Source organism: Heterocephalus glaber, unplaced genomic scaffold, assembly GCF_053883595.1.
Source record: "Heterocephalus glaber isolate CG9 unplaced genomic scaffold, H.glaber_assembly_v1.0 deba00001457, whole genome shotgun sequence".
Classification (NCBI taxonomy): domain Eukaryota; kingdom Metazoa; phylum Chordata; class Mammalia; order Rodentia; family Bathyergidae; genus Heterocephalus; species Heterocephalus glaber.
In genome coordinates, this window is record NW_028258305.1 from 44,453,965 (window position 1) to 44,475,111 (window position 21,147).

The window sequence follows — 21,147 nt, forward strand, 5'->3', positions numbered from 1 at the left end:
GCAGATGTGGCGTGGGGTGGCAGGAGGTTGGACGCCCTCTAAGTTTCCTTCTAATCTTAAGATCCTGGGACGGATTCAGATGACGCGACATCAGTGCTCGGCAGTATTAAATGGCTGCCCCTCCTTCAAGGGTGCCGTGACTAAGCCTCTTGGTGAGTCTGTGGGACCACTGTTTCCAGAAGACCGGCCCAGAATGTGTGTTGATAAAAATGGGAGCCGTCAGTTTTGCTCTCGATTTTTAAAAATTGCACCATGGTATCAATTCAGTTGTGTGAAAACATATGACCAAATACTATGAAATTCTTCATACACAAATAAAATGCTCAGAAACTCTAGGCAGGAGTAAGCCAAGCTTAATTTTTGGAGGAATATAGAAACCAGTGAAGCAAATCAAGAAAGTTGCCTATGGATGTGAAATTCTGGGCACAATTCCTTGCAGTTTAATTCAACGGATATACACTGAATGTTAGGCACTGTGCTGGGCTGGATTTTGTTCCCTACCAAGGGGTCCTCTTTGTTTCTAGGGGTGGGTACCACACAGGGAATTTTCACAGGGATGGTGAGAGATGGAGCGGAGCCAATCACAGCCCGGCCTTCTGCCCACTGTGCACTAGATATGCACATTTGAACGCATAATTCTAAATTTTTGAACATCTCAGCAAAGGTAGTTATTCTTTATTTTATACATGAGAAAACCAAGCCACAGTGAGGTTAGAGGACTTGACCCAAGTCACCCACCTATTAAAGACTGATTCAGAGTCTGAAACATAATTGCCTGACTTCAAAGCCAGCAGGGACTGTATTACATCTGCATTCCAGCACCCTCTGCAGCACCCTGAAACACAGGGCACAAGGGATGAGGGAGCGGCACCACTATCCCGTGATTCTTGGGGGACACAGCTCCCCGGCACTCAGTCCTTCCTCCCAGGTCCCCCCTGCACTGCCTAAGCACCCCTACACCATTATTATTCTAAACTGGCCAGATGGAGAATCTGGGCAGCAAGTGGTGAGCAGCTTTTGAATCTGGCTTGGAGCAACATTAAATACTCCAGGTAGGCAATTTAGGTCAACTGTTTTCCAGCCACCTTTATGAGGTCTTTCTTCTTTTTAAGCCAATTTGACTACAAATGCAACCTCCCTGACAGAGTCTGCTCAGCAGCTGTGAACGGGGCCTCTACCCCGAGCCCTGGCTCCTGGTCAGAGGGCAAAGGCGCCTGGAAGTGAGGCTTTGAAAAGGTGCCTGGTGTGGCTCCCTGGACAGAGTCACCTGCTCTCAGCCTTCTGGTCCCTCTCCTCCTTTGGGGCCAGTTCTTCGCCAGAGGTGATGCTCGCATGCAAACAGCAGGTTACTCCTGGCAGCAGAGAAACATCTTTGCCCTCGTGATGGGCTCCACTAGACTGGCAACCACAGGCGAGGTGTGTGTTACGTGAACGTCCTTCTTGTTTCAGCAGATCAGGGACTCTAGTTAGGAGACAGCACAGTAAACAGCATAAACTTTGGGATGTGCAGCTGGAATGAGGCTGCATATAAATAAGGGTGCTGGAAGTGAGGGAGGTAATAAGTTGGGAATGCAATGGAGAAAGATTATTAGAAGTGAAGCTTGTAAAAATCTGCAACAAGGCTGAAAGCTCAGAGCATTTCTTGATTACAGAAGGACTAAAGGCAGCAGCCTGCTTCGTCTCTACTGGCTCTGCTTCGTCTCTGACTGGCTGGCTTCTGGACACCACACTTAAAATCCTGCTGCTACTCACTTTGTTCCATTGTAGAGTCGGGATTTTACACACTTTAAAAAGAATTTCAGGGCTGTGGTAAAGATGCACATCTGAAAGCATTATGAAAAAAGCTAAAAGTATGACACAAATCCAAGGTTACATTACCCTAAGTTTTTGAAAGTGGCTGAAATTACTCTTAGACATTTGAGTCCTCTTGTTACTTGAATATTAAGCAATGTTCTTTATAACAAAAATCTCTCAGGGATGTATCGGGCATAAAAGGAAACGAAAGTATTGTCTGCTATGTTACAGTTAAAACAGAAAAGGCCTATTTATTAGCTTCGTATCAGTCAGGATCTCACAGGCCATGCTGCAACAACAATAAATCTTGGAGTCCCGGTGAGTTCACAACAATGACATGGAGAGTGAGTATTTTTTTGAGGCAATGCCCAGTGTACCTTGGCTGTTTCTTTTGTGTTTCTCCTCCAAGAAAGAGATTCGGAGTCCCAGGCAGCTTTTAATAACTATACCATGATTTCTAGCATTGAGACGCAAGGGGATGAATCCCTTGATGAAGGATTTCGAAATGTCATTCCACGTGGCTTGTCATTTTTCCTCCTATTTCATTGTCCAGAGCCCAGATTTATGGCCTCAGTCTAACTGCAAGATAGGTTGGGAATGTAGAGGGGCCCATGGAAGTTGTGGTGGATACTCTCAGCCTCGAGGAGGAGGCTAACAGATTTCCCGGGAAACCTCATAGCTACGGGAGAGATCATACCACTTCGATGGCACACCTCTATCCTGCGAGTCTATGAAAATGATAATAAGCTTGCATATTTGGGGAGAGGCAAAAGATATCCCAAAGACTTACCAACCAGCTGTAGATCTCCTACTCAGGTACAGCGTGATCTTAATACTGGAAATTACTGTGTCTGTCTCCTGGTTTATTCAAGGTAACACTTTAAGTAATTTAACCATATTTCTGGGGTAATTGCTTCCACGCCATCTTAGCCGCTATGATATAATTGGGATAATATTACCTTTTAGCCTTCTAAGACTAAGGCTAATGGCTTTGGTCAGGCATTTTGCTATTGATTAGAATACTTTATTAAAACCCTCGAATCATTGTGCGAAAAGAAATACTTGTTAAATGCAGCCATATGTATCTTACGGCCCCCTGCCTGGCATTTTCATAGTCTGAATTCATCATAAATTGCACGCATTAGTATTACTTACAACTTGTCTCAACTTTAAGGTGATTCAGAGGTAACTTTTAGGGTTATGAAAGATATTTCAGCCGCAAGATCACTGAAATTCCAGTGTTACATTTTATCACTTTGAGGCCTGCGTGTGAGCAGAATGGCTATCTATAGAAAGCAATGGGTACCTTGAAATAGCAGTCTGCTTTTAAGTTGATTTTTAAGTACCTTGGCCAGATGGACAACCAACTGCTTTCATCAGTGTTTTGGAACTTTCCAGTGTAAAATGCTGGTGTGTAAAGGTTACCCTTTCATTTTATCTTCAACAATGCAGTCTGTTCTTAGACAGAGTCCATTCTCTCAATTTGGGAGCTTAATGATTTTAATTCACCAATCCCAAACTCCATCTGCTTGTTGCCTGTCAACAGTTGAACAGATTTCAATAAATTTAGAAGCTGTAAATACATTGTTAAATAAACCTGAATAATGGGAATGACTTAAACACTGAAGATAACCAACCATTATGTTTATTTAAGATTTATAGGAGTGGATCTGCTGGTCAGAGAATTTCCTGCTTTCTCATAGTCAAAGTGGCAGCATCATTTCTTTTAAATGTTGAGGAAGAAAGTAAACTGGACTAAATTTAAACTGCCCCTTACCGACTCTACACCCTTGAAATTAATCACCCACACTTCCTTTTGCATTTCTGTCAGTTCTCCTACAGTAAAACTAAAAGAAAATATAACAATAATTATTATTTTGTTTTTAAGAATTTGAGTCCATAAGAATAGAATTTAAAGTGCCATAAAGACATTGTTGAAATGTATGGAGAATACAGTGAAATTTTTAGAAATTCCAGGAATTCTGAGTAACACATACTGATATAAGATAAAGTGAATTATGAGACAAAATCTTACATGGCAAGCTACACTTCATCCTTTGCTCTACCATTTACTGCCAAGTATATTAGAGTTCAAGCATTGAAAAGTATTGAAAAGCATTGAAAAGTTTCAGGTATTTTCCATGTAGCATTTTGCTAGTATTTACACAAGAACTTAGGAGCTTGTATATTGTAGAAGTTTAAATGGAATCTAACAGTGCAAATGTTTTGTGAGTAGCTTTTTTTTCTCATCAGTTTCTCATAATACTTTCGAGACTTACCCACTTTGTGACATGTGCTGTTTGTTTTTCTGTGGGAGCTGGGAGAAGTTGAGGTAGTGTTCGTGTAGTATAGATATAAAACAAAACGTCATTCATCTACTGAACTTTGGGCAATTCTCAATGTATTTCCGGTCACATATTTCCGTGTGAAAACATATGCTTTCATTTCTCTTGGGTAAATGTGGAGGACAGGAATTAGTGGTTAATGTGGTAAAGTTATATTTAACTTTATGGGAGACTAACAAGTTCTTCACCAGAGTGTAGAATTCTTTACCAGTTCCAGTTATTTCATATCTTGACCAACCCTTGACATAACCAGTCTTGCAAAAATTGTGGTCGTTCTGGTGTGTGCATTGGTTTTAATTTGTATTCTTGATGACTGGTGGCTTAGGGCATCTTTCCAGGTGTAGTTTCTGTTTAAATCTTCTGCTAATTTAAAAAATGCTTTGTTTGTCTTCATCTTGTTGAGTTGTAAGAGTATATAAATACTAAGTAGTACAATGTGGTATATTCTGGATACAAATCGTTGTCATATACACATATTGCAAATATATCAGCCTGATGTATCATTATTTTATTGGTGTATTTTGATGAAGTATCAATTATCTCTTTTTATTTTCTATCCTAAGAAATCATTGCCTATCCTAGGGCCACAAAAGTCTTTTTCTATGCTGTCTCCTAAAGTTGGAGAGTTTTCAGCTTTCACACTTAAGCCCATGTCCCTTTCACATTAGTTTTTATGTGTGGCATGAGCAAACAGTCAGGTTTTGTTGTTTCTAGAAGGGTAGTCAGTTGTTCCTGCATCAGTGGCTTAAGAAGATGACTGCTTTGTTATTCAGTTAAACTGGCCCTTGAAAAACCAATTGATTATATATTACATGGATATATTTCATGTCTTCAGTACTTTCCTATTGATTTATTTACTTATTTCTGTGTCTTACCATGACTTTTCTGTAAGTCTTGGGAGCAGGTTATGTAATTGTATTTGTGCAGATATGGCCTTTTAGCATATATATGTATATGTATATGTACATCATGTATATGTATAGCACTTCCATAGGCATTTCGGGATCAAAAATCTTTTTGTAAAAATCGTGCTGAGAATTTAACTGGATTGTGTTGAATTGATATGATCAATTTGGGAAGAATTAATATTTTGAATTTTTTCATCCATGAACATCTATATTTACTTTAGTCTTCTTTAATTTTTCAAAGCCAAATTTATAGTTTTTATTTTTTTTTTTGGTACCGGGGATTGAACTTGGGTCCTTGTGCTTGCAAGGCAGGCGACAGAACCACTGAGCTAAATCCCCGGCCCAAAATTTATAGTTTTAAGTGAGCAAAAATTGCATATGTTTAGTTAAATTTGCCCTTGAGTATTTCATTTTTTCTTGTTTATATTTTTTTGATGAGCATATATTAATGCTACATATTAAAGTAGTGTTCAGTATGATATTTCGATATATGCATACCACATGTACTTGATCCTATTCTAAATTTTAAAAATTCAATTTCTAATTGTCTTAGTCTAAATTGATTTTCATAGATTGATCTTGCCTCCTGTAATTCAAATGCAATATTACTTCTAAAAATTTTAATATATATTTACTAGGATTTCTAAGGTATATGATTATGTTACAAATAAATTGAGAGATTTTTACTATTTCTTTTCCAGTTGGTATACTTTTATTTCTTCCTCTAGCCTAGAGGCCTAGCTAGCTAAACCCTCAAGTACAGTGCTGACTAGTAGTGCTGAGAGCTAATACTCTTGTCTTATTTTTGTCCTTCATAGAAATGGGTTCAGACTTTACCAATAAATATATTATCTATAGGCTTTTCATAGATAACCTTTATCAGGCTAGAAGAATGGAATGGGTGTTGAGTTCTGCCAAATGATTTTACTTAAAATAGGGATTGTGAAGATTTTCGCCCATATTTTCTGGTAAACTATATTGATTAATTTTGGATTGTTATACTAATTTACAATACTCTAATTAACCCCACTTTGACCTCATGTGTTATTTTTTTATATATTGGTCTTTGCTATGTGCTAACATTTTAAGGAAATGTGCTTTTAATTCATGAAGGATTTTGGTTTTCAGTTTTCTTTTTCGTGCTATCCTTGTCTAGTTTTGGTATGAGGATCAAACTGAATATATATTGAATTACAAAATGTTCTTACATCTTCTATTTTGAAAAAGCCTTTGTGTAAGGATAATATTGGGCTGGGGATTTAGCTCAGCGGTTTCACCGCCTGATGCATAAGCGCAAGGACCAGAGTTCGATCCCCGGTACCAAACAGAACAAAAAGAATAATATTATCTCTTAAATGTTTAGTAGACTTCACCAGTGAAGAATCTGTTCCTGGAGTTTTCCTTATTAGAAAGTTATAAATTACAAACTTAATTATTTTACTAGGTCTACCGATGCTCAAGATCTTCCATATTTTCTTGTGCTGTTTTACTCATTTGTATTTTTTATAAAATATGCTTGTTTCATAGAGTAACATCCCATTATTCATTTCTGATATTGGTAATTGTGTCTTCTGCCTTTAATCAATTTTACTGAGATTTAAAATTCTTCAGTTTTTAATTCACTGATTTTTTTCTATTCATTCTTATGTTTTCTAGTCCACTGATTTCAGTGGTTGTCTCTATTCTTTTCTCCTAACTTTGGGTTTAATTTGCTTATTTATTTATATAATCGAAGTGAAACTTTAGAGCCTTTATTTAGGCAGTTTTGCTCTTTTAAGACAGTACTTAGTGCTATAAATTACACTCTACTGTTTTAATTACATCTCTGAAATCTTGATAAATTGTATTATCAGCCAGTTCAAAGTATTTTGTAATTCCTCCTTTAATTTATAAATTGACTTGAGCTACCTTTTATACATAGTTTAATAAGTTACAACACATAAATACAAAGGAAGATCTGTGACTACTGTGCATTAACCAATTAATGCATCGTATATTCATTATACATTTTGTGTGTGGCCCAAGACTGTGCTTCTGGCTCAGCACAGCAAGAAGGTTGGACTCTGTGTCTCAGGGTGGTGATCTCAAGGTGTTTGCTAATGACCATCAGCATGGATGCCCTCTGACGATCTGGCTTCTTTAACCTCTTCCCAGGCCCATCCCTACTCTTGCTGAATCAAAAACTGGTGATAGGCTCAAGCATTGTGTCTCACTAGGCCCTTTCAGTGAACTTGATGTTTTCAAGGCTAGAGAGCCACTCTCTGCCTTTAAAATGCGTAGACTCAGTGCTTCACAGTCTGCCTTCCAGCCATGCTGCTTTGCCTTTAGGAACCTTAAAATGGTTTGCTTACATTTTTTTCCCTCTTACTATTAGTACAATTGTCATAATTTTTTGACATCTCCTGTAAGTCCCATAATACGTTACTTTTTTTTTTACTTTACTGGCAAAGTGATAGGAAAGCTTTTAGATTTATCCATCTGCTGCCATTTCTGTTGGTCATCTTTCCTTCGTGTCAAGGTCAGCTTCAAGCTCTTTTAATGTCTCTTGTAGTAAGTAATGTTGTCTACTGGCATGAGATTCTCTCAGCTTCTGTTTCTTTGAGTACATCTTCATTTGTTTTACATTCATTGATATTTTCACAGAATATACAATTCTAGGTTGAGTTTTTTTGCATTAAGATGTTATTCCATTTTTTTTATTGTTTGCATTGGTTTTGACAGAAAACATTGTTTTTTCTTTTTTTAACCTTTGGTCTTTTATGAGTTATTTGTATTTTTACTCAGCTTTTTAGCATTTTCTCTGTATCATTGGTATATAGCAATTAAATTGTTATATGTTTTATTATTCTTTATTTTATGTTTATGTTGTTTGGGTTTCCTTAAGCTTTATGGCCCTGAAGGTTGGCAGTTTTCATCAGATTTGGACAGTTTTGGATATTATATCTTGGAATATTTTTCCATTCCCATTATTTGTTTTTGACTTCCATTAAAATAGGTCACTGAGGCTCTGTTTGTTTATTTGTTCATTTTGGGTGAAGAATTTTTTCTCTTTGTGGCTCTGTTCATATGTTTAAATTTTTTATGCTTTCGTGTGTACTGATCTTTTCTTACTCATTGTCTGATCTGATGTAAAGCCTATCCAGGGAATTGTTCAGTTCAAGTCTCATTTTTTCAGCTGTAGAATTGCTTTTGTTTCTTTTTGTATCTTCTATTTCCTCCCTTTTATGTATATTTCCTTTAAGCATTCTTCTGCTAGTTCTATTTTTTCTATAATTTCTGAGTATGTTCTACCAATTAATTTTCCTTTTTTTTTTTTTTTGGTACCAGGGATCAAACTTGGGACCTTGTGCATGCGAGGCAGGCGACAGAACCCCTGAGCTAAATCCCTGACCCCAATTTTTCTTTTGATTTAAGGTCACATAGTTTTGCTTCTTCATGTGTCCAGTGAGTTTGATTGGATGCCCAATATTGTTTATTACATTGTTGAATGTATGTGTTTTGTTTCTTCCTTTAAAGAGTGTTAAAATGTTGTTTGAGCAGGCAATGAAGTTAGTTACATATTAGCTAGATCCTTTTGATTTTTCTTTTAAGAGTTTTGTTTGTTTTAAAGATGCATAGAATAATCTAGGAATAATTTAGCTTTTTTCCTAAGTTGTCTTTTTTTGGTATCTCTACTGAGTGCCCTGGATGTTCATTGAAATCTTGCAACTTTGACTCTTCGGGCTCAACTGTCTTCCGGGCTTGTATGAGCTTTGAAATGTATTTGGTTTATAGTTGGTGAGATATTGTTTTTTGTTTGTCTTCATGTGATATCATTCCTTGAATACACAGCTTCATATTAAATGGGAGATTCAAGGAGGTGTATGCTGATTTTTGCAGGCTTTGTTCTGCATTCTTGTCCTTCTAGGGGACATTGACCTGTGAATTTTCACTGCTTCAGGCCCCCTTAAACTCTGTTCATTATCTCCTCTACTCAGCCAGAATCACACTCCCCTGTGGTTCTTCCCTCTTGAAACTTAGTCTAGGAAGTGTCTGTGGGAAGAAAGTAGGGTAATCCTAGAGCTCACTTTGTTCTGGTTCCTCTTTTTGCTTGGTCAATGTCCTGAGCTTTTCGTCCACATTTAATGTTGTTTAGTATTTTTATATAGTTTTCTAATTGTTTGTGGAGGAAAGGTAAGTCTAGCCCTCGTTCTTTTGTTGTGGCTAGTAGGAATGAAAGCCTCCTGGTGATTTACTTTGGATATTTATTTTGGTACAATGAGCACTGGTTTGTTTAATGTGGAAAAGTTTCTGCTTGGATTCTTAGAGTCATTTTCCTTCCCCTGTCCATATGTAAACTCTTACTCTGAAAAGACCTTCAACTTAGTTTCTGGCTACCTGGTTTTAGTAACGTCTGTCTAATCTGTTGGAGAAATAAAGTCGATCTATTGAAGAATTATGGGCCTAATTTCCCTGTTTGTTTATATGTTTAAAGTTAGAAACTTTGAGGCCCATTTTAATACTTGTTTGATGGAGTATTATATAGATGAAGCCAGGCATACAAAAATACCCCAAATTCCAGTGCCCTAGAACTACGGTCTAAGATTTTTTTTCTAACTAGAGCAAAATTTGCTAGAGAGAAAAGCAACCTGCAGGGTTCCTTAATTAGGCCTCAAGAATCAATTAGCCAGGCTATTGATTACCCTGACTTGTGGTTCTGCAGTCTCCATACTTGGTTTTCATACCGCTAAAGGAAGAAAGAACTAGAATGCCATTTGGGGTTTTATTGCCTCGACCTAGCAGTGCAACATGCCATTTCCACGAACAGCCTTTGGTAGTAAAGCCAGATCAAGAGAGAGAAACTGGAAAGATCTTACAGTTTTATGAGAGACTCAGCTCCCTGGGGAGAGCACCTTGCATCCTGCAGGCCCCCTGGGGTAAGCACGAGGACCCAGATGAGGCAAGGAGAGGGCAGCTGCACCAAGCACATTTATTACGGACTCTGCAGGAAGGATAGAGTGAGCTTGGGCCAGCAGGTTAGATTTGCCACTTGCGACAATTTCAGGAGGCTGTGAGGTTTAGGGTTGTTCCTGTCATCTGGTAACTGGCCCCAGGCTGATTAGAGTGCATTTATAGTGACCTGGATGCAGCAGTCCACTAATGGTGGTGGTTGGCAGGTGGACTAGGATAGCCTCAAAACTTGGTCAAGACAGCATTTAAGAAAAGCTATATTACACTGGTATTATTTATTTTCCCCATTTTACATTTAGGCAACTGAGTCCTATTGAAGTCAGGTCGTTTTCTCAGTGATTTCCTAAAGGGCCCTAGGTTAGAACACAGAATCTGACTCCCTGACGAATATGCTTTCCAGGGCTGTGCCTTTCATATGAGAAGCTTAGTAAGCATCTCCACAAATCACACTGCCGATGGATGCCAGGGCCCCACTCTGTGGCCTCTCTTCTGATTCTCATGCAGGAACATGGTGTGGCAGAGTCCTGGAGACGCCACTGAACGCAGAGGACGTTCTCACCCTGGGTTCCAGAGAGGGGACAGAATTTCCCTTCAGAGGACCCACAGTGGAAAATGAGAACAGAAGCTGTGGCCTAGGGGCAGGCTTCCAGGATGGCAGCCACTAGCACACTAAGAACAGTACATTTCCCCTGGACCGAGGATTAGCTGGAAATGTCCATACCTTCCTTTCTTGGGGTGTCCTGCATACAAACATCAAGTTCATTGGTGCTTCAAGGGTCTCACGAGCTCACAGGCGCTCTCTACTCGCCACCGGTCTCCAAAGCCTGCTGTCCACGACAGCCCTGTTGGCTGCAGAGCCTGGCTGTGGGGAAGGCCCGCAGCCCAGGGATCTAGGAGGACTCCAGAGGCTGTGCGTACCTTGCAGTGTCAAGGCCAAATGAATATTCAGATCTATTTGCAAACACCACAGAAAAGCTAAATTGAGTTAATTTCAGTTTCTTGGGTTGAAATACTGATTTAAAAAAAACAATTTAAACGCCTTACTCTTTTAGGAAAAAAAAATCAATGGTTTAAAATTAATTTCATTTTTAAAATTCACTGTTAACTCAATAAAGCCTTTTGGGCTTTTAAAGCTAATTGTCTCTGAACTCATTCTAAATTCAAAAGTCTTCATAATTTTGATAATATTTTAAACACTACTCTCACTAAAGGAGATCATTTTACAAACTTGGAAAGATGTAGAAAGAATTAACAAGGGCCCTGTGCAAAAATGATACACTTATTTTTTAACCATTTCTATTATTTTTGTAAAATAGTAGGAATTATATTGCCCTATTTTTCTTAAGAAAAATGTGTGTGTTTCTGTTTGTGTGCATCTGGGTTGAAAATACGCTCGTGGAAATGCTAAGTGGCTATACACTAGAAAATAACCTCTGAAGAATGGGAGAAATGAAGGCTTTTAAAATAAGTTTTAAATTTCTATTTTAACATGATTGTTTCTGGAAAGAGTTTTAAAATAAATTATAATTGATAAATAAGTAATCAGCTCCTACCTCAGTTTTTCTGTGGTTGCATCCATTATGCCTGAGTATGTACAGGGCTCAAAGTTGTTCTTAGCAGTGCAGTTGTATAAAGGAATATTTTTTATGTTATTAGTATTTCACAATTAAAGATCTTTAAGCATTCTTTTCATTGTCAATTTTTCAAAACTAAATCACAATGGTAATACATGTTTTTTGAGAATAATATATGGGCAAAGAAAAGCAGAAAGTAGAACTCTCTTCATTCTGCATTCTCCTCTTTCTAGATGAATGCACTTAAAAGTTTAATGTAAGATTTTCTAGACCTTTTATTATTATATATAAATGTAAATGGTATGGGAGAGGCTACAATGGAAATGAAAAGTTTATGTTGTTCCTCCTATCCCACACCTTTCTTTAATTTCTATTTTTAATCCTACTAATAACCTAGATGCATTTTATCAACTTAAAATATTAGAAGATTTGCTTACTATTTGAGAAATTTGCATTAGTAATTCCATCTTTGAGTCACCAAATTTTAGCTTTAAGTCTATTGGTTTCTGGTTTTGAAATTACAGGAAAATATCCATTTCTTGACTCATCTGACTGTAATTACACCTCTTAACACTGGTAGACCTTCTGCTAGCTCCTTGTTTTGCTTCTGTAGGACCAGGATCAGTAAAGGGTTAGAGATATGAATCCCATATGTTTCTCATGGCATTTGTGACGCATGCCAGGATTCTAGTTCATTCAGCTCCCCAACTATTCCTACTGCATTCATAGGCTTCCGGTCAGACAGCAGACTCTGTGTTCCAGGTGATAGAGAATCCACGCAGAGAGGAAAAGTGAGGTGGGAAACGTGCAGTGAAGATTTCTGATGAGTCTTCTTTCATTGTCTTAATTTATTTAGGACTCAGTTCTGATTTCTCTTAGGATGTGGGCCCACAGCCCCCGAGGGTGTTAAAGCTCTGACTAAAGGAGGTATTTATCCTCTTCTCTGGACGTGTTCATGAGCAAGAAGGAAGAACAGACTGGAAGGCCTGCACCAGAGCCTCCTCAGCATTACCGTATTAAGAGCTGTCTGCAGAGGTGAAAGGTCAGCCAGCAGAGAGCTGGGATTTTTCTGGAAGTAGTTTTTCAGAAGCATTATCTCAATTGTCCTGTCTGTCAGCTCTAGGTCACACAGGGGACAGATTTTTCAGATGAAATGCAAGGGATTTCCAGGACTTTTGCTAGTTCCAGGGAGGGAGGCAGGCAGGAATTGAAGGAACTATAAGAACTGACCAAGAGGGAGCTGGCTTAGCCATCCTTTCCTTGTAGAAACAATGTGTGTGTCTGTACAGCGCCTTTCAACACCCCCCAGGGCATCCTTGGGATGATTATGGATGATCTCCGCATTGGCCAGGTCTAACCCACACATTCCTGAGGCCATGAAAGTGGGGTGAGGACACTTAGGCGGAAGACTGACATTCCCGGGACTCTCCCCACCTTTTCCTTATCATGCTCCAGTTCTCTCTATTTCTCAACATTGCTAGTTACTCACTGTTGGATCCACTTCCCTCTTTTGGCAAAATCCTTTGCAATTTTTATGATGTTATTTCCTGTCTTTCACTGCTCTATTTGCTATCTAATTTCCCTGTCTCTTTTTTTAAGTAACTCATCTTTATCAAGTCTTTCCAAGGCACTCCACTTAGTGTACATAAAGATAACTCTTTTCATGCTCATCTTTCATTGGTTTATGTGATAATTAAATTACATAACTGCAAGAGCATATGCAACTGGCATAAATAGGTTTGTGTAGAATCACAACTGACATGGATGAACATCCAACTCAATTGGTGAAAGCAGCAGAATTGGCATACTTTGGTCAGTATGATTTACCAAAGACATGGAAAGTCTTCATCAAACATGTAGTGGGTTAAGGAGAAGGCAGTTCACAGAGCTTGTGCCTTGGTGAATTCGTCAAAGGGTTGTCATTGCTCTTCCCACAGCACATGTCTTGGTCAGCCTGGGAGGGGGACACGAGGCAGACCCATTCCTGATGCAGGAGGATGTGCAGATGGTTCCATCAGCAGCCACGTTGCGACTGTCTTCCTGACTTCAGAATTCAGTTCCAGGGTCACTAAGTTGTACCCGTGCATAATAGTAGTCGTATCTAGTCCGGGAGGCAGAATAACAGCTTTTCCTAGACACCTCCATGTCTCAGTCCCTGAAACCTATGAAAACATAAGATTACCTGGCAGAGGGGAATTAAAGTGGAAAATGGAATTAATGTTGCTAATCAACTGACTCTAAAATTAGGAGATTAACTGGGCATGGAGCTGCACATCTATAATCCCAGGACTCTGGGAGGCTGAGGTAGTTGGAGCACAAATTCAAGCCCAGCCTGGGGAATTTAGCAACTTAGATGACTGTGTCTCAAAATAAAAAATAAGAAAGGTCTGGGGATGTAGCTCAGTGGGAGAGCCCTCGGTTCAATCCCCAGCACCACCACCACCACCACTACCAAGAAACAGGAGATTTATCCTGGTAAATCCATCGTAAGCAGGGGAGTCCTTTACAGAAGAGTGAAGCAGAGGGTGGGGAGACTGGAAAATTGAGGGCTCAGTGTCAGAGAGCCTTGGCCCACTGTGCTGGCAGTGAAGGTGAGAGGAGACCCCCTGGCCAGGTAACCTCTAGATGCTGGGAAAGGAGAGAACATGGATTATACCAGGAAGTATCAGTAAAGAAAGGAGCCCTTGAGCCCCGTGAGACAGCGCCAGACCTCGGACCTCAGATATGGAAAATGAGTTGGTGATTCTTAAGCCCCTACGTTAGTGTTTATTTTTTATCGTAGTGACGGAAAACTAATGTGTTTATCTTCTTACTTCCTTGACTTCCTCCCTATTCTTAATAAAGGAAATTATATTTAGAGGATTTATTTAACCTAATCTCCAACTTTTGCATCTCTTTCTACTCCCCACTGTATTTAAATGCAGCTTCAAACCTGCTGCTGGTGACTTAAGAGGAATATAAAATAAAGGACCAAATCTCTTTATAACTGAATGTTTAAAATGCTCTAAGTATCCCAGGAGACATTTTAAACAGCAATCCTGACACAGACAGAGAAAGCAAGAAATACAAAGTCCTCTCCAACAAGCAATACTTAGTAAGCCAAGAGCCTGGGTGAGCGAGCGAGCATTAGGAGCTCGCTTTGCACATGTAGGACCTATGGGCACCCAGCACCTCCTGGCCATGCGTTGTTTCCCTGGATCAGCTCCCAGCTTCCTCAGCCCCTGCACTGGTTGGCTGAACAGGGCCCCAGAAGACGTTGTAAACACCATTTAGTGCCAAGTTTATCTTGGTCCTGCTATCTCTCAGCACAGACCTCTTACCTTCGAGCAGTGATGCTATGGGGCTCTGCAACGAGGAAAGATGTCAAGGACAACAGCCATTGTTTAATCACAAGGACTTGGTGCAGTTCACCTGTGGAACCAAAGGAGAGGGTGAAATCTCCAGCAGGTACAAGACCTGTTGCTATAGGATGGTAGAGGGCTGTAGGGAGGTTGTACTTTCCCCAATTTAAAATCCAGCATACATGTATGGGATGCTTGAGAAAAGCGACTTTTGGGGTGGCGCTCACGAGTCCCAAATGCCTGTCAAATGTGGAATGCAGAAGAGGGCGTTTGCCTTAGGTTTAGACAACTTCCCGTTAGGGATGGATGGGTCACCAGAGGCTGAGTGGCGGTTGTAACAAAGCAGTCCAGGTGCTGGGGCTGACAGGTATTCTAGGGTTGCTTCTGTGCTCAATGCTGAGAGGTCTAGGGTGCGGCCCAAGGTCGGCGGGTATTTCTGGAAGTCCTTTCCTGGAGACGCATGGAGAGCAACAGGCTATGATTAGGGAGGGCTGGAGGTCCTGAGGGCCACGAGGACACGGCGCTGGCCAGGGGTGGGTGTCGGTTCCTTTAGATCTGCAGACAGGAAGTGCCAGGAGGCTGGCCCAGGTCAAGCATGGTGCAGTGAGCGTGCCTCAGCCACTCTGTGAAACTCTGGAGGCCTCTGAGTGTGGTTTCTTGTCCGTGGGGGGGCCATCTCTTCTTCATGTCTGTGAAATGGTAAATGGCTAACGTGTTTCAGTGCCCACTCACCACCGTGCTGTGGGCCAAATGGCAAACTGGATATGCTTAGGAAGCAGAGTCCTTCCTTGGGATAGAGGAAAGCTGGAGAGGAAACAAAGCCTGTTATGGTCTTCCCACAGACAGTTAGGTCTGCATCCCAGGGAGAGGTGGAAGAAGTCAAGGGAAGACAAAGCCACACCTTGGTATGTCATTCTAGGAAAATCAGCAAAAATGAAATAGAGCTTTAATCAACTAGCATGCAGATGTGTTACCATGCCTATCTTGGAATAACTTATTTTTTCAGATGTACATAAAGCAATTTTTCCACTCATAAATTCGATGAGTCAAGACATAGTCCTTGAAACAAGCAATGTTGAGTAATTTGCCTGTTATTTTGTGGAAACTATTTAGTCACTGCATGAAGTAGGTAAGAGTTGATGCTATAAATAATTCTGGCATTCTTCATTAGTGGAAAGAAGCACTAAGAGAGAGCTGTAGGCACATCTTGGACGGGAAGACTTTGGAGAGGACGTGTGCACATTTGATGTGGACGTGTGAGTCTGTGTATGGGTGGGGACAGCTCTGTTTGTGTAAAGACATCATTTTAGTTTGTCAACAAAATGGAAATAATTTGACTGTGGCAATCCTGACTCTCCACGGTATAGGAAATTTTGGTTGGATTTTGTTTCCAGAATGAAGCACTTGATTCTCTGGAGCTCCTGGCTCTACTTAAATAGTTTACTCAAGTGGGAGCCCCATTTTTTCCGTGAGTTTCCCACTGCCTGAAGAATTCTGTACCCACGTTGGGAACATAGTAGTGGTGTTTTGCTCATCCTATAGAAGCTCTTCATTTCTGTTTCTTGGGCAGAAGTCATATGTACTACTATTCCTTCTCGCTCAACTTCAGTGATAGAAGCTTGTCCTCGCCTTGAGTTTTAGCTGGGAGTATGGCCAGTGTCCAACCAAACAGAGGCCGATTGCTCAGGCTCCCTGCTGTTTAGCTTGGAATGTAATTAAATTGTGACCAATAAAGTGATAATGGAAGTGATGCCTGCACACTTAAAGATTTAGTTTTTATAATAAGCTATGTGCCTTTTACTCTTTACCTTTCGCCTCTAGCTGAGAAATGGCAATTAGGTCTGTCCCTCTGGGCCCGGAGACGAAAGTTACAAGAGGAAGTTGATTGGGCTGCCCACTGTCCTGGACTCTGCAGTGAGAGAGGAATAATTTCTGGATCTGGCGTCTCTTTGTAGTACTATCTTAACCTGTAACCCGACTAAGACCTGACCTGAAAGATCCAGATGCAAGGGGCACTTGTACGCTTGCATATTCTGGTTGACATCTCCCCAGGGAGCCCAAATCTACTTCCTGGAGACCACAAAGAGCTCAGGACAGTGTGGTTTATCAAACTATTACTGCTTGGAAAGTTAAGAAATGGACTTAATAGACTTCATTGCAATAATGCAGAGGACCCCACTCAGAAATTAACAAATAAAATGTTTTTTCTGAGAGGGTAACTTTTTATTTGAATACAATTTAAAACTTACCAAAAAAACTTATAGTACAGTTGCAAGAATAGTACTGGGATTTGTGTGGACTCTTTTTGCCAGAATCCCATTTATAATCATTCCCCCATATCAGCTATTGTGTGTGTGTGTGTGTGTGTGTGTATGTGTGCACACATGTATGTGTGCATATCTACCTATATAATATATTTTTCTGAATCACTTGAGAATAAAGAAACTGTTTCACAATCTTTTAATTTTTAAAATGCCTGGGACAATTTTGTAGCATGTTCTTCAATCATCATTGGTTTAGTGTTGTGTATTACAGGTAGGAATATTGTAGAACTGCTGTTGTACCATCTTGGTGTCTTATATCAGGGGCCAAATCATGATCCTTTGCCAGTTTGATCACTGGGTAAGATGGTATCTACCATATATTTCTATTGAAAAATTAACTTGTCCTTTATTTACTTGTCAAATAATATGTGGGCAAATATTTCAAGATCATGTAAATATTCTATTAATCATTACAGTTCTACTATGAATTTTCACATCCACTTATGATTTTATCCAAGTTTTTTTACAAGTATTTTTTTTTGAGACAGGAATTTTCTATGTAGTTCAGACTGGCCCTGGCCCTGAACTCACTATGTAGCATAGGCTGGCCTCAATCTATTAGAAGATTTAAAATGGATAAACTCTTTGGTTTTGAAAAGGAACTTATTATTAAACTTAGAAGAAAGAGGCTTGGAGTTTCATTTCATCCCAGCAACCCCATACAGACCTCTAACCTTGACTTCCTCTTGTAAAATGGACAGGAACAGGGGTGACATTTTGTGTCGCAGTGAAATGCTCTCTGACATTCCATCCTACTCTCCAACTGTACTGGGTCATGCCTCGCATTCTGGGAAGAACAGTTCTTTGAGGTGTGAGTCTATCAAATTCTTTGTAGAATCTTTAGCTTCCTTGGAAAGTGTTCACTAAAGCCAGAGAAGTTTTCTGCTATGGAGAATGTTTAAATCACAGCTTTTCATTCTTTGACACATTTTGACCTGTTCTGACCAATATACACTAGTAATTTCTGAGGTTTGATCACAAAATGCAATATAGCTACTCCCTTCTTTGCAGGAAGCCTTATTCTTGGAGGCCTGCTATGCTATTTGAGAAGTCAGCTACCTGGAAGCTGCCACGTTGTGAGGAAGTCCCATCCACAGGGAGGGGTAATAGGAATGGCGGTTTGGGGCAATGTTCGTAGCTCAGCCCAGTCTGAATTATCATGGCCCAGGTACTAAAGCTATAAGTGAAGGAGTCTCCCAATGATTCCAGGCTGTGGTCATTTGAGCAGTTATCAGCTATTTGAACCTTCCTAGCTGAGATCGTAGGCATTGCAGAATTGCAGAGCAGAGACCAGCCATTCCCACAGTGCCATGTTCCAGTTCTTGGCCCACAACATCTGAGAACATGGCAAACAGAGGTTATTTTCTGCCACTTCTGCCACGGAGGGGCTTGGTGAGCAGCAGTAGGTAAGCTGAAGCACCTGCACTTTTCCATCTGTCCTAACGGACTGAGTGCTCTTGGTGGGCACCACTGTACAGTCTAGACCAGTACTCTCTCCTCCTACTACTTATCAACAAAATGTATTTTAAATGAAAAGTATTATGTTATTATGAGTGCAGACTATTTCTTCTGTGTCCTGTAAAGGAAAAGATTCATGACGTTTGTGATGTTTTTGTAACCTCAGCAACTCTGAGACTTTAGCCTCATTTAATCTCTACAGTTTATAAAGAAGCATGGCGTGTTTATGGGATACTTACAGCTTTCAAACAATAAACGCAGTAAGAAAAGTCAGTTGCACTTCGCTAATGGAATTCCTTTGATCCCGAGAAAGCTAGAGGTAGTTTCTCCACAATGCAGAGCATCTCTGATGTTCAGGCTTCTTGGATCACAGGCTGACCTGGAGAGAAGTGATAAGCAGGTTGTGGGAGTCACAGCCTCATGGCTTGGGTTCCCTCGGTGCCCATGGGACCCACAGCTCCTTTTCACATCGTGCCTGGAGTCACCAGTCTAGAACCAGTGGGAAGGTAACCTGTGGGCTTCAAGGTGCTCTACGGCCACAGTTGATATGGTCGTTCTCTAAGGCCCAGTGCCCTCTGGAAAGCAGAAAGAAGGAAGTGATTTAGAAAGTGGGTTTCAGACACTCCGCTCACAAAATGCCCAGTGATAGCCTCTGTATTTTACAGGTGAGGAAACAGTAATATATTAACTAAGGGGCTATCTCAGGTCAACAGACAGGAAAACTGACATGCAAATTCTTCATTTTCTTCCAGGACTTTGAAAACTGGAAAATAAAGCCAATTTCAAAGTCAGGAGGACAGAGGCTCTTTATGACCCAGAATTCTTAATAATTCCAATTATAAATATTTTTCCTGTAACTAATTTCCCTCTAAAATTAAGTAATTAAAAGTACAGCGAATTAGACAGTAATGAGGAGTAACATTGCCCTCAAACCCTAGTTAGCTTTGGGGGAAATGGGTGAAACAGTGTGATCTACCCCAGACTCAAGCTACCACCTTGACAAAGAAGACCAGGGGTGGGAACATTTGGGGGTGTAGCCCTGACTCCCCTGTCTAATCTGGTTTCAGAGGAGAATTTTGCCTTAGAGCTGGGGAATTAGCTAATCATTGGCATCTTGCCAGTTGTGGAGTGCATTCAGTGAGGAATTGGAGCTGGCAAACAAAGTCCTGCTGCTTCTGTCCAGATCTATTTGTCTGCAAAAATTCCTTCTCCTTTAAAAAAAGAAAAATCCAAAGAGCAAACAACTACCACCTCCCAAACCTAACAAGAAATGAAAAGTCTACCCAATAGTCATTTCTCTTGTTTTTCCTTCAAAATACCAGTGTTTATTTAATAGACCTTCAGCCTCGGGATGGAAACAAACAGATCAATTGCAAGGGTGTTCCACTATGCCCATCATCCAGAAGGCCATTGATAGCATTTATCTGAGTCTGAAAGTCATCACACGGGGCACAGGTGCAGCTGATGCGGCATGACATTGGTGCTATATAAAGAGCTGTGAGTGACAGCAAGGAGGTAGGGGAAATTATGCCTGAGTGCTTCAGGTGCCAGCCCACCTCCCAGCCCTCCTGCCACCCTGTGCTCACCAGAGTCGTCTCCTGGTCACAGCCACTATGTCTCATCAGCGACCTCAATAGCAGTTGGCACTCTGCTCGCTGCCTGCTCTGCCGGTGGCCAAGGCTGAGATGCATATCTAATGGGCTCTAATGTCTAATAGCTTTCTCTGCTGGGATGAGCTCACTTCTGAGCTGCTTCCTAGCATGTAGCTGCACTTCTTTCTCAGGCAAGAGGCAAGTTCCCACAGGTAAAGGATCTACCCATATTTGGAAAACAAATACCCAGGATTGAGATTTGTAAGCCAAACAAAACTCTCATGTAAGCCAGGAACCAAAGGACAGGAAAGGAAGTGTGGTTCCCCAGCAGGTTAAGTGTCAGGGAGGAGAGCTAGCGACCACAGGGAGCCAAAGCCATCCAGCCCTTTACGCAACCTAATGAACTGAAATGCTGAACAAACTCGATCTTGTCCAAGCCAACCTGGTGAGCTGATACTTGAGTTGAAGGCCACTCCCTGTGGATTTGTGCAGTGGCATTGTGGAGAAGAGGCAGTGGTTGGCATTATTTTAGTGCTGGGAAAATGGTCTCCATCCACCTTGTATCTCAAAGTTGAAGCTCTGGTAGGAGCTTAGGTCTACAGATTGTGCCCCTAGGAAATTACTTGTGTGTTTTTTAGGACTGGAAGGTTTAGATGGAAAATTTCACAGCTCCTCCCAAGCCCCAAAGAGCCCATTTCCAAGCAGAAAGGACAGCATACTGCTGAAGTCCGTCAAGGATGATATGCATGAAACAAAGATGAGCTGGGTTGTGACAGTTTGCTTCTCACCCTTGTGAAGGAGGCTTTGGGAAAGGTGAAATGTTGCGTGTCTTTCTGGAAAGATTACCTTTGAACTAAGCTC

General features: G+C 40.6%; 1 long non-coding RNA gene and 1 other non-coding gene across 2 annotated transcripts; one reads left to right on the forward strand and one right to left on the reverse strand.

Annotated features, from left to right (window-relative positions):
• Positions 1–660: 660 nt before the first annotated feature.
• LOC147827076 (uncharacterized) lies at positions 661–19,323 on the reverse strand. The gene is made up of 3 exons (XR_015453054.1): positions 18,934–19,323; positions 14,892–14,982; positions 661–1,462 (listed from the first exon to the last, which is right to left on the reverse strand). It is a non-coding gene; the product is annotated as an uncharacterized LOC147827076 (long non-coding RNA).
• On the forward strand, positions 11,196–11,302 carry LOC147827077 (U6 spliceosomal RNA). The gene has a single exon (XR_015453317.1). It is a non-coding gene; the product is annotated as a U6 spliceosomal RNA (small nuclear RNA).
• Positions 19,324–21,147: the final 1,824 nt, after the last annotated feature.